Raw genomic sequence first — 15,087 nt, forward strand, 5'->3', positions numbered from 1 at the left:
GGTGTGGGTCCTTGATGATGCTGCCAGCCTTTTTGAGGCAGCAACTGTGATAGATCCCCTCGATGGTAGGCAGATGATGGACTGGGCAGTGTTTACAACTTTTTGCAGTCTTTTCCGTTCCTGGGTGGACAAGTTGCCGAACCAAGCCACGATGCAAACGGTCAGCATGCTCTCTATTGTGCACCTGTAGAAGTTAGAGAGAGTCCTCCTCGACATACCGACTCTCCGTAATCTTCTCAGGAGGTAGAGGCGCTGATGTGCTTTATGATTGCATCATTGTTCTGGGACCAGGAGAGATCTTCGGAAATATGAACGCCCAGGAATTTGAAGCTCTTGACCCTTTCCACCATCGACCCGTTGATATAAACGGGGCTATGGGTCCCCATCCCACCCCTTCCAAAGTCCACAATCAGTTCCTTGGTTTTGCTGGTTTTGAGAACCAGGTTATTGTGCTGGCACCATTTGGTCAGTCGGTCGATCTCACTTCTATACTCTGACTCGTCTCCATCAGTGATACGTCCCACAACAGTGGTGTCGTCGGCGAACTTGATGATGGAGTTTTCCCTATGACGGCTACGCAGTCATGGGTATAGAGTGAGTACAGCAGGGGGCTGAGCATGCAGCCTTGAGGTGCTTCCGTGCTGATTGTTATCGAGATGACACATTTCCACCAATGCGAACAGACTGTGGTCTGTGAATGAGGAAGTCGAGGATCCAATTACAGAGGGATGTGCAGAGAACCAGTTCTGAGAGCTTGGTAACCAGCTTGTAGGGGATGATTGTATTAAATGCCGAGCTGTAGTCAATGAATAACAGCCTGGCATATGAGTTTTTGTTGTCCAAGTGGTCCAGAGCGTAGTGGAGAGCCAGCGAGATTGCATCCACCGTTGATCTGTTGTGGCGGTAATTGAACTGCAGTGGATCCAGGTTTTTGTCGAGGTATGAGTTGATTTGTGCCATGATCAGCCTCTAAAAGCACTTCATCACCTCAGACATTAGTGCCACTGGTCGATAGTCATTGAGGCACGTCACCTTGCTCTTCTTGGGCACCGGTATTATTGATCAGTTTACTATATTATTATACAATCAGGTCCAGGCGCTTTCCGAGGGTTCACCCCTCGGGAGGATTTTCTGACGTCGACCTCTGTGACTGTGACTGAAAAACCATCACGGCGAATGGGGGCTCGGGAAGGCACATCAGTATTCTCTCTATCAAAACGTGCATAGAATGTATTGAGCTCGTCAGGGAGTAATGAATGCTTTGCTGACATTTGAGCTGCCTCCTGATTTCGCCTTGTAGGAAGTTATGGTATTCAAGCCCGGCCACAGTTGCCAAACATCCGTCGCATCCTCCAGCTTGGAGCAAAAGTGTCTTTTGGCCTTTTTGATGGCCTTACCAAGGTCGTATCTGGACTTCTTGTAGACCTCCGTATCTTCGGACATGAATGCCCAGTGTCTGGTCTTCAGAAGAGCGCGCGCGGATCTCATAGTTCATCCAAGGCGTCTGATTGGGAAACACTCGGAAGAAATTTATTGGGATCCGGTCCTCCACGCATTTCTTTATGAAGTCTGTAACGACTGTGGCGTATTCATTCAGGTCCATTGCCGAGTCCCTGAACATTGCCCAGTCTACAGACTCCAAACAGTCCTCATTGTACTTCCTCTTTTCCCAACTTGACACCATTCATATAATAATCTGCCTTCCAGTTTTTGCCACCTCACATTTATCCACATTAAACTGCATCTGTCATGCATCTGCCCACTAATCCAACCTGTCCAAGTAACCCTGCATCATCATAGCACCCTCTTCACAGTTCACATTGCCACCCAGCTTTGTGTCATCTGCAAATCTGCTAATGTTACTTTTAATCCCTTCATCTAAATCATTAATGTATATTGTAAATAGCTGCAGTCCCAGCACCGACCCTTGCGGTACCCCACTAGTCACTGCCTGCCATTCTGAAAGGGACCCGTTAATCCCTACTCTTTGTTTCCTGTCTGCCAACCAATTTTCTATCCATGTCAATACCCTAACCCCAATACTATGTGCTCTAATTTTGCCCACTAATCTCCTGTGTGGGACCTTATAAAAGGCTTTCTGATAGTCCAGATACACTAACATCCACTGGCTCTCCCTTGTTCATTTTCCTAGTTCCATACTCAAAACATTCCGGAAGATTAGTCAAGCAGGATTTCCCCTTCGTAAATCCATGCTGACTCGGACCGATCCTGTTACCGCTATCCAAATATGCCGCTATTTTCATCTTTTATAATTGACTCCAGCATCTTCCCCACCACCGATGTCAGGCGAACTGGTCTATAATTCCCTGTTTTCTCTCTCCCGCCTTTCTTAAAAAGTAGGATAACATTAGCTACCCTCCAATTCACAGGAATTGATCTTGAATCTTTGGAACGCTGGAAAATGATCACCAATGCGTCCACGATTTCTAGAGCCACTTCCTTAAGTACCCTGGGATACAGACCATCAGGCCCTGGGGATTTATCAGCGTTCAGTCCCATCAGTCTACCCAACACCATTTCCTGCCTAATGTGAATTTCTTTCAGTTCCTCTGTCACCCTAGGTCCTTTGGCCACTAGTACATCTGGGAGATTGTTTGTGTCTTCCTTAGTGAAGACAGAAGACTATTTTTTTTCCTCTTCACATACCTAAAGAAGCTTTTACTATCCTCCTCTATATTCTTGGCTAGCTTACCTTCATGCCTTACCTTGCATCTTTTCTCCCCGTTTTGCCTATGAAACATGATCTATCCATATTGAGAGATGCAGCCTGATCTGCTGAGTTACTCCACTCTGGTCTTTTTTGTCTTCTTGTACTGCAAGTCTGATTTAAGCACGACCAGTTCAAAAAACGTTTGGTTATCCAGGTGTGGTAAAATAATGTTATTGAAAGAATGCCACCTTGATCGCATAGTCATAGAATCATTAAAATGTATGATGCCAAAATGGATGTCCAAGAATCAGTTACTGGACTCATAAAAACATCTTCTACACCCATCATTATTTCCCCTCCATCACAATTAACAGGGCTCTGAACCATCTCCATTCCATTTTCTGTTCTCACGCAAAGCCTTTCTCATCCAGGACAAGGATAGGTTCACAATGTCTGCCCTACTATCAGGCAAGGATAGGTTCCAACAAACTGCTGGAGGAACTCAGCAAGTCGAGCAATATTTGTGGAGGGAAATGGACAGTCGACGTTTTGGGTCGGGATCCTTCATCTGGACTGCTTAGGAAAGGTTCCCAATGTCGACCCTACCAATCACCACCTTCAATGGATCACATTCTGTAATAACTCCACCATCAATGTGAAACCATCAGTCGAACACATTTCAAACAGGGCTTTCCCTCAACGGTTCACTGATATCCATCATTATCCATTCATAGAATCGTACATCCATGTAGATCAGAAAAAGGCCCTTGTTTCTCATACAGCACCTTCCATTGCAACTCTTCACTTTCCCTCTTGCCTTCTCACCATCCCAAACATTTATTTTCTATTTTATCATATCTTGAATTTCACTCTAAATTCTTAACCACAATTCCCCTCATTATGTCATTCCCTTCTTTCTGAAATATATGGTCATCATTTTGAATCATACCTATGATTTCTATACTCAAATTATATTTGTGATCCCTAAAAAACTATGTTTTTCCTATTGTTCTTCTTATGCTGTTTGTGAAATATGTTTGCTTATTTGTTTTTTAACCATTTTTAAACCATCTTTGATTTCCCACTTCCAAGTTTAATTTCACTTACACTCTCTGCATTTTGTAAAACTTTCTGCAGCATTGTGCTCCCTACATTTGACATGTGCTTTCTATTTAGTACAGTCCTCAAAATCCAGGTGTTTTAGATTTGGGAGGTCCACATCCCTTGGAATTAAAAGGTTTGCCTTTACTATTGTATCCTTGACACCATCAAGTAGTGGTTTCCGGTTTAGTTTTACTACAATTCTTCACAGCATACTCTGAATAAAGTTGAGAAGAATTAATATATCTTTGAAATATTCTCAGTTAAACATGTTCAAATTATTATTATCAGCAAACTGTTTGCTTCTATTTGACATAATTTCCTAAAATCTAGAACCGGCCCCCTTTCTAGTTGCTAAGTTGCTAAGTACTAATTTAAAATGTTCTCTTGAGTACTTCAGACACAGGGAATGAAGGGGTATACCCCTTCAGAGCATGTGCTGGCAGATGAGATTAATTTATTTTGGCATCATGTTCGGCACTGCTATTGTGGGCCGAAGGGCCTGTTCTGCAACCATGCCGTTCTGCGTTCTATCTCGAAATGCTGACCACTTATTACTCTTAAACCATTAAACCATCATGGAAGGCTGAATCCTTCTAAAATTACCGTCCTTTCGTTTTCGAACCTGCTAAAATTGACGTTTGCTCTGTCAAGCTTAACAAGCTAGACACTGTTAAACAATGATGAGATGGCATACAGAATGGAGATAGGGAGCTTAGTAACATGGTGTCAAGATAACAACCTCTCCCTCGATGTCAGCAAAATGAAGGAGCTAGTCATCGACCAGGAGTGGGGTGGAAAACGTGCCCGTCTGCTTCAATGGCACTGAAATGAAGATAGTCAAATTATTGAAGGTTACTATCACCACAATCGACCTAGTTCAACTATATTGATGAATGGCCAGGAAACACTACTTCCTCAGAAAAGTAAGGAAATTCAGCATATTCCCAGTACTCAGCAATTTCTATGGAAAGCTTTGGAGTGCATCGCTTTCATAGGAATGCACCGCAGCTTGGTTGGGCATCTCCTCTGCCCAAGAATCTGCAGAAAGCAGTGCAGCCCAGTGGAACCAAAATAATCAAGACCCACTCAAATCCCCGGTCATTCCCTCTTCTGCTCTCTCCCGTCGGGAAGAAGATATAAAACCTTAAAAGCACACACTACTAGATTCAAGAACAGCTACTGTTATCAGCCTCTTCAATAGACTTCTTGTATACCAAGGATGTATTCCAGATCTACCAACCTACCTCGTTATAGCCCCAGCACATTGTTTTCTTTTGACTTTAGAGATACAGCATGGAGACAAGCTCTTTGGCCCACCGACTCTGCACCGATCACGAATCACCGCATACTTTAACAATAACCTACGCACTAGAGACAATTTACAATTTACAGAAGCCACTTAACCTACAAACCTGTACATCTTTGGAGTGTGGGAGGAAACCGGAGCACCCGGAGAAACCCATGCGGTCACAGGGAGAATGTACAAGCTCCATACAGACATTCTATGATCAGGATCGAACCCGGGTCTCTGGTGCTCTAATGCACAACACTACCACTGTGCTGCACTCTGCACTTTCTTTGTAACTGTAACATTTTATACTGTACTCTTGTTTATTTTTTCTTTTGTACTACCTGATGTATGGTGCGATCTGTCTGGATAGTATGCGAAAAAACATTCACTATATCTCTGTACTCATGACAATAATAAACCATTGCAGTTCTTAATTTGTGAATGGTTTCCGAAGATTGGTTTCCCATTACTAAATTCCAGGTCTGCTCTACATTCCCATTCTCCACCTCTTACTTTTCTTGCAAATTTCTATCTAATCTTTTTGATAGATTCAAGGGATAAGCTTCAGCCAAGGCCACATAACACATATCTAAAGGCAAAACCGTTCAACTCATATGCAAAGGGGCCCTTGCAAAATTTAAATAAAGGGGGTTGATACATGAATAGCAATGAAGTGGGATGATGGTTAGAATTTTACACTACCTTTCATTGGATCTTCACAAAATGGATCACCTCTCCTCTGAATTTTGAACTGGTCTCAGAGATCTGCAGTGCCCTCTTGAAAGATGAAGTAAACTCAGTGCGTGATATATGCTCACCCAAAGATCCTCTGTGACAGCATAGTCACATGAAGTATGACATAGCTTTCATGACCCTGAAATGAATCTCAAATTGGAGAAGTTTCTGATGTTTGAAAATAAATCAGGGTTTTTTTTCATAGTTACTCACATAGGATGTAGGCTTCATTGGCAATGCCAGCCTTTATTGTCCATTCCTAATTGCCCCTGAATTGGAAGGCAATTAGAATCAGATACTGCGATGCTGCTGGATAAATGTAGATAGGTCAGGTCAGGTAAGGAAATAGCCATGAATGGCTATAATAAACTTAATTGAAATAACAGCAATCCATGTAATTGCAATGGGAGTCACTTGGGAATTTTCATTGATGGAAATTTGTAGACATGCCCGGCATTTGTCCTGATTGCTCCAGAGAAGGTGATGGGGAACTGTCATCTTAAATAACATGAAGCAATGATTCAAATGAGTGGCTACAGTTCAGATACAAGGTCAGCCACATTGCTGCGGGGTCTGGAGTGGCACACAGGCCAGACTGGGCGAGGATTACAATTTTCCCACAGGATTCTGGTGAACCAGAGAAGTGTTCACAAAAAAAAATAAACTAACTGCTAGAGGAACTCAGTGGGCCAAGCAGTATCTGTGGCAGGAAATGGACAGAATGTTTCAGGTGGGGACCATTCTTTAGACTAGCATTTACAACAGAATGGTGTTTTGTCATTACATAGAACACAGAAATGTACAGCACAGGAACAGATCCTTCAGCCCACAATATCCCTGCCAAGCAATATCCCTCCAGTCCTCTCTCTGCACATGATCCATATCCCTCCAATCCCTGCATATCCATGTAGGCATCGAGAAGCCTTGTATCTGCTATTATATCTGGGTAAACCACCACCCCAGGCCACCCACCACACCCACCAAGCAAAAATGCTTGCCCCGCACATCTGCAAAAACCTTCTGCTCTCACATTTAAGCTATACTCTCTAGTCCTCATCATTTCAACACTGGGGGAAAAAGATCCTGCTCTACAACATAGACAGTTTATTTACACAAATTCAAACCTCCTTGATGCCCCAAGGTATTTCCTTATTTAGAGTATTGCCAGATATCGAATTACAAATACGGGTTTTGTCAACTTTCTGTAGTACTATTTTTACTGGGTTCCATATTTACATTCTGGGAGTGGTGTATGAATGATATCAAGTCATGGACATTAGGATATGCAGATTACTGTGTTATACTTTGACCATTCACTTCCTCGAACTTTACAACAGGCACGTACAGATCATCAAGTTTAAAACGATCCTTTGTTCCAAAAGCTAAAGCATTATGATTCACTCTTGAATGTAGTCTGTTATGGAAGGAATTAGGGAAAGGCAAAATGCCCGGGGGGGGGGGGGGGGGATTTCAGTGGATCAGGCAGCATCTGTGGATGCATAGGGATGGTCAACATTTTGGGTCGAGACCCTGCATCAGGACTGAAAGTGTAGAGGGGAAGTAGCCAGTGTAAAGGGATGAGGGGAGGTAAATTATGGCAAGTGATAGGTGGAACAAGTTGTGCAGTGGGGGGGGGGGGGGGGGGGGGGGGGGGGAAAAAACAGAGGCTGATGGTGAGAGGTTGAGACAATAGGGAAAAAAAGTCAGGTGGTGCCGTGTTGTGGGCGGGAGGGGGAAAGGACAGTGAGAGGGTAGAAGGTGACCGATAAAACCAGATAAGGGAGGGATGATGGCAGAAGGAACCAGCAGGGAAGGGGATTGGAGGTGGACCAAGAGAGAGGAACCTTGGTGAGTAGGAACTGCACTTGTTGGAATCACGAGCAAATCACAAAGTTCTGGAGGAACTCAGCAGGTTAGGCGGCATGTGTGGAAGAAATGGAGAGACAACGTTTCAGATCAGGACCTTTCTTTGGATTGTTCTTCCCCGTAATCACAAAGCCTCCATTGTGACATGATGACAAACATTGATCATTTCTATTTAACTCCACAAAGCTGTCACGGTAAGACATGATTAATGGTTTGAAAGCAAAAGACACTGCAAATCTGAAATAAAAACAGAAAAAGCAGGAAATAGTCAGCATTTGTGTAGAGGAAACCAGGGTTAATATCTGGGGTTTGTCCGTTTCCTCCATAAATGGTGCCTGATGTGTTGTTTCTCCAGCACTTTGTGTTTTGCCCAGGTAGCTAGATGTCATTTGCATTCTTTAAGAACAAATCTCTTGTTCCGGAAACACTAGGAGATGGAAAATTGCCAGGAAACTGGGAGCAGAGGCTGCCAATTGCCATCACCATGCAAATTTTGTAGCACAAGGACAATCACTATACATCACCGCAATGAAGGAAGTTTAAATTCTCCGTATTACTAATTAGAGATTTCTGGAAAAAGTCATCTTCAAGTGACTCTTCCTCTCAATCAACTTTGAGGGGTGACACGGTGGCGCAGCTGGTAGAGCCGCTGCCTCGCAGCACCACAGACCTAGGTTCAATCCTGAACTCAGATGCTATCTGTGTAGAGTTTGCATGTTCTCCCTGTAGCTGTGTGGGTTTCCTCCGGTTTCTCCCCACATACCAAAGACGTGCAGGTTGATAGGTAAATTGGCCTCTATAAATTGCCTGTTTGTAGGTGACTGGAGGGAATTGATAAAAAAATATGGAGAGAATAATCATGAACTCTTCTCGTGGATTGTCACCTTGTCTTGGTGGAGAAGCTTGTGTGGACCCGAGATCCTGAGAGCGATGCCGTCTGGAGCTATGCTCCTGGTAGGGCCACCCATGGCGGTAGGATCGACGGGACGGACTCTGATAAAGAGCAATCCAATCAAGACCTCAATGGTGGAACAGGCGGAGGACGATGGCTGACCTTAGTGAAGCGTCACAACGGCTGGGAAGGCGGATGAAGGCTGCAGCAGAAAAGGGTCTCTGGTCGTCTTGGACTCTATGCCACTGGATCCTGACCCAGATCTGTCAAGGACCGTGAGGTGGCTGTCTGTGCACCAGTCTCTCCACGTTAAGCAAAGTCACGCATAGGCATCCTCCATATAGGTCATAGCATCCTGGAGACACCCATGCTCAGCCATGACCGAAGGGGGCCTAAGAAGGATGATGGACTCGGTGTCAGAGGTTATGGCGAGAAAGCAGGAGAATGGGGTTAGGATGAAGAGATAGATCAGCCATGATTGAATGGTTGAGTAGACTTGATGGGCCAAATGGTCTAATTCTACTCCTATCATGTATGACATGACCCTATGACCTACATTAGTGTAGGATCAGGGTTAATGGGTGGTTGAAGGTCAGCATGAACATGGTGGGCTAAAAGACCTGTTTCCATGCTGTATCTAATTTTCCAGCCAGGGTAAACCACCCTCCAATCTATACACCTCATCTTTAGTTTCAGATTCCTGTATGGGGCTGTCACATTCCTTCACCAAGTCTGTGTGACTGACCCCTGTTCCTGGTCCAATACTTTGGTAACCTTCTCAAAATAAATTCAACTAGATATGTCAGTCATGACCCTGCTTTTACAAAGTGTTACAAGGAGTTCTTAAACATTTGAAGAGATGGAAAGTGCCAGGTTTGAGAATGGAAGTAATTCTAGATACCTCGCTAAATTACCAGTGCGTTTAACATGGGTTCAATGGGCAGATTTGTACTGTAACCTAAACAAATTAAAGCTTCCATTTCATTACACAAAGTAACTCCAATAATTCCATGAGCCGCCTAAAGCTATTTGGTGGACAGTTTGATGAAATGAAAAAAGGAATATTTATTTTTGTGTGCAAATAATAGATTGCAAAACATGACCAAATTATTCTTCACATTATGCAATATGTCTTCAAACTTTTGTTATTAGTACTGAATCGAAAGTGAGAAATGGCTGAAAGATTTAGAAACTTTATATCAGAGTAAGAGTCATACAGCCTGCCAACCAAAATGGTATCTTAGATCACAAAACCTAGGAGCAGAAGTAGCCTATTTGGCCCATCGAGTCTGCTCTGCCATTTGGTATTTGCTGATCTATTTCCCCCCCACCCCCCCCAACCCCATTCTCCTGCCTTCTCCTCATAAACTTTGACACCCTTACTAATCAAGAATGTATCAATCTACACTTTAAAAATACCCAATGACTTGGCCTCCACCACCATCTGCAGCAATTAATTCTGCAGATTCGCCACCCTTTGGCTAAAGTAATTCCTCCTCATCTCCATTCTAAAGGTACATCCTTGTATTCTGAGCCTGTGCCCTCTGATCCTACCACTGGAAACATCCTCCACATCCATTCTATCTAGGCATTTCATTATTCACTAGATCTATGCTGGTCCCAATTGCCTGTGTTTAGCTTTTTGAAATGAAATGAAATGAAATGAAATGAAAATGAAATGAAATGATTCAATTTATTGTCATTGTCAGTGTACAGTACAGAGACAACGAAATGCATTTTTAGCATCTCCCTTGAAAGGGAGACACAGGGCGTCGCGGTGTGCCCGCGCCTGCCGCCGTACATTCCATTACAGGCAAAGGTGGGTGAAGTGTCTTGCCCAAGGACACAACGACAGTATGCACTCCAAGCGGGATTTGAACCGGCTACCTTCCGGTCGCCAGCCGAACTCTTAGCCCATTGTGCTATCTGTCGCCCATTGTGCTATCTGTTGATGAATCTGTCCACACCCTCTAACCTGCAGGAGCGTTGGGACGTTAATAGTCGATTTGTCAAACTACATTCTTAAACAAATATAAATTATCAGGACTAAATCTTTTGAATGATTACAATGCCATTATTTCAGAATAGCAATGTTCTTAAACTGAATCTGCACCAAACAATAAATTTGTTTTACTCAAATAAAAGTGGACAGGGAGGAATGTTGTCACAAATGTCAGCAGGATTCTGATTCTGATCAGCTGGAAAAGTGGGCCAAGGAATAGCAAATGGAGTTTAATTTAAATAAGTGCAAGGTGTTTCGAGTTTAGAGATACAGCGTGAAAACAGGTCCTTCGGCACACTATCGGTGACTATCGATCACCCATACGCGAGTTCTATGTCATCCCACTTTCACATGCTACACACTAGGGGCAATTTACAGAAGCCAATTAACCGACAAACCTGCACATCATTGGAATGTGGAAGGAAACCAGAAAAAACCCACAGTCACAGGGAGAACCGCACAGTGCACCCATAGTTAGGATTGAACCCAGGCCTCTGGCACTCTGGTAGTAGCGCCACTGCCGTGTTGAGTGCATTGCACCATTTTGGGAAGTCAAACCTGGGTAGGACTTTCACAGTGAACAGCAGAGCCCTGGGGAGTGTTGCTTTAGTCCACAAATGATGCTTGTTTGAACATATATTACAGAAGAAACACATTATTAAAAATAACGTGCCAAATAATTTAAATTAATTTTCCAATTTTTTCAAAATGTAAATTAAAAACAAACAAACAAGCAATAGGACATAATTAGTTCCTTCAATTCTAGGTCCATGTTAATGCACAAAATGTAAATATAACTGAAAGATCTAGACTGTGCTTGAAATAACGTTTCTTGAGATAAAAGATACAAATACAATTCAATAGGTAGTGGAGATCTTGATACTCTGAAATATGAATACTTTGTACCACTATTTTGTTTCCAAAACTATTTTAGCCGTTACAAGTTTCAGCTGATTAGAATAACTTTTTTGAGGGAGACATTGAATGATACATTTGAACCATCAGCTGTTTATGCTACGAAATTCAATTAGAAGTAAAGTTTGGAATTTATGTTTTTTTATTTTTTATATGTTTATTGTCCATTATTAATTGTCATTGATCCAATAGGCCCATTATGCAGTTATACAGTTTTAAATCAACACATTATATTTTTTAATTTTTTAAAAAGGTTCAATCCAGAGAGGTATCAAAATTTGTCTCATTTGGAAGGGCTGCTGGAGTCCCTGGATGGAAGGGAGAAAGGAAGTTTAGGGACAAGTGGTACATCTCCTGTGGTTGTAGGGTAGTGTCTGAGGAGGTGTGTAGGAAGGAACTGTAGATGCTGGTTTAAACCAAAGATAGACACAAAATGCTGGAGAGACTCAGCAGGGCCGGCAGCATCTCTGGAGAGAAGGATTTTTGTGTACCTTCTCTGGAGAGAAGGTTTGGGTGATGTTTTGGGTCGAGACCCTTCGTTAGACTGATCAGTCTGAAGAAGCGTCTCGACCCGAAACAAGACCCATTTCTTCTCTCCAAAGATGCTGCCTGTCCCGCTGAGTTACTCCAGCATTTTATGCCTAGTGTCTGAGGTTGTGTGGGAAATGAGCCAAGGAGTCGCGGAGTGACCTGTATGAAAAGCAGAAAGGGGTGGGGATGAGGAGATCTTTCAATCAGAAATATATGAGGCTAAGTAATAATAATTATATGCATATTCAAAGTAGCAATCCCTAAAAGGTTACCATTGATACTCCACTAATCAGTGGAACCCACAAACATGGGATTGGCACAGCTGACTAGATGTTGGAAAACCATGCATAACATTCTCAAAGCAAAATTAAGGAAGCATAAAGCACAGACACAAAGTGCTGGAATAACTCAGCGGGTCAGGGCGGAACTGGACAGGTGATGTTTCTGGTCAGGACCCTTCTTCCTATTCAAAGTATAAATTTGACACACATTTCCAACATGACATTTTCAGATTTTCCATTCAATCAGATGTTACTCATATTAACCTCCCCCGAACACTTGTCTCTATGACTCTTTTAGGTTTTTTTCACTGATCACCTTCAGCATAGGTTACTATCTCCACCCTTCTCTCTCAAACCTGATTTACCTGCCTTTCATCCTGAAGGGCTCCGCCTGATAGATCACCATTCCTTTTCTCCAGAGATGCTGCTGACCCGCTGAGTTACTCCAGCACGTTGTATCTATCAACCGATCCACCTGGATTCACCTATAACGTGCCAGATCTTGGCCTACCCTTTCCCCTCATCTTTTCCCCCCAGCTATCTTTCCTCAGGGTTTTGCAGATGCTGGGAAGCAGAAAACAGAAGATAGATACAAAATGCTGGAGTAACTCAGGGAGGACAGGCAGCATCTCTGGAGAGAAGGAATGGGTGACGTTTCGGGTGGAGGCCCTTCTTCAGACTGATGGGTCTCGACCCGAAATGACGCCCATTTCTTCTCTCCAGAGATGCTGCTTGTCCCGCAGAGTTACTCCAGCATTTTGTGCCTATCTTCAATTTAAACCAGCATCTGCAGTTCTTTCCTGAGCAGAAAACAGAGCTCAGTTCTGCAGCATCTGTGCAGAAAGAAAGAGTTTGTGTTTAAGGTTGACATTGTTTCATCATAACTCATGAATTTATTCAATTTAATTCCCTCTCCACTGAATATTTTCATCATTTTCTGGGTTTTAACCCTATGTAGCATTTGATCTCCTTCATGTATTCCATCGGTCTGAAGGAGCATCCTGACCCAAAACGTCGTCTGCCCATTTCCCTCCACAGATGCTACCTGACCTGCTGAGTTCCTCCAGCCTTCTGTTTCTTGCTCACGTCTCCTTTTTATCCACATTCACCTTCCAACAGTTTCTCACAGCCACGATAGTAATTTAACTACTCAAAATACACAAAACTACTTGTAGGTAAATTCAATCATCTTATTATGAAAAATGGCGTTTATGATGTTTTAAGTTACAGTTTAAAGCTTCCTTCCTCTGCTACTTCCTCCAGAAGTGGTTCCACTTACATTCTGCTGAGCAGCCAGGTACTTCCTGTAAATCGAGGTTCTTCTGCGATCCATGGTGACACTGCCTGCCCAGTAAAATTCCAATAACTGAACCCGTGTTATTTACCTCTATCCCATGGTTGAAGATTCATGGTTAACTATCATTGCAACTTGATAATTATTCCACGGTCGGTGCTAAAGCTGCTGACTAATGCCTCAGTTTCCATTGTCCTATTTTATTAGTTGAATTAAAATATGGCACTTCCCTACAGCAATGGCTGAAAACAAAACAAAAAGAGTTCTAGTCATCAGTGGAGATACTGAATTTTCTAAAACGTCCTTTTTTTAAACATATCAGCAACAATGGCTATTTCAAGGAAGGAACAGTCCAGAGTATAAGTGGTGATCAACTATGAAAGCATCTTTCGAGATGTATATTTCTTTCAAACCAACTATTCGGAAAGTTAAAATTTATTTTAAAAAAGGAAAACTGCTCCCTAGCAAGTTAATTCATCTTTGCTAAAGATTTAAACTTAAGGAATTACGTGCATTCTCACAACCCAGTACTCGAGGCATATACATATTAAGTTGATAAATTAAGTTGTTAAATACATGGAGATCAAAAACTTTATAAAGATAAACTCTAGAAAATGTAAATATTCAGTGGAGGAAAAAAAGTTAATACATTCATGAGTTCTGATGAAACACCAACTTTAAACACCAACTCTCTTTCTCCACAGATTATCTCTGTCTGGACTGTTTTCTGGTTTTATTTCAGGTTCCAGCATCTGCAGAACACTGCTCAAGGTTTGTTATACCACAGTGCATCAAGTCCTCAATACCTGCTGACTTGCTATCTATGGACCCACTTCATCAAGAGGCTGGTCAATCGTTATCGGTAACGTTAATGAACTAGGTGTTCCTCCAGAATTCTCTGCTGTGTCCTGTGAATCCCGTTTGCTGTGCGACTTTGAATGTTTTAAGTTTTAGAGAGATGCAGCATGGAAACAGGTTCTTCGACCCACCGAGACCATGCCGACCATTGATCATCCTTTCACACTGGTTCCGTTATCTCACTTTCCCATCCACTCCATTCACCCAAGGGACAATTTGTAGAGATCCAATTAACATACAAACCCGCACGTCTTTCGGATGTGGGAGGAAACCGGAGCACCTGGAGGAAACCTACGTGGTCACAGGGAGAATGTGTAAACTCCACACAGACAGCAGACGAAGTTGGGATCAAACCCGGGTCTCTGGCACTGTGAGGTAGCAGCTCTATCAGCTGTGCCACTGTGTCGTAATTAAGTGATTTCCTACCAATTGGCAGCTTCCCATCTGAATGATTAATATTGCTATTTCTATTCATCCCACCACAATATTACCCTATGAATGGTCAATTAGGGTCCTGAAGAGACCTCATCTTATAGAGCTTCAATAATTTACAATACATACAGCAGTGTACTTTTGAACTGACAGGGTATTGGAAAAATAGAGGTCATCAGCATAACATAGTTGGCAATAAATGCAATATTGAACAA

This window comes from Leucoraja erinacea, chromosome 30 (assembly GCF_028641065.1).
Source record: "Leucoraja erinacea ecotype New England chromosome 30, Leri_hhj_1, whole genome shotgun sequence".
In the NCBI taxonomy this organism is placed as follows: domain Eukaryota; kingdom Metazoa; phylum Chordata; class Chondrichthyes; order Rajiformes; family Rajidae; genus Leucoraja; species Leucoraja erinaceus.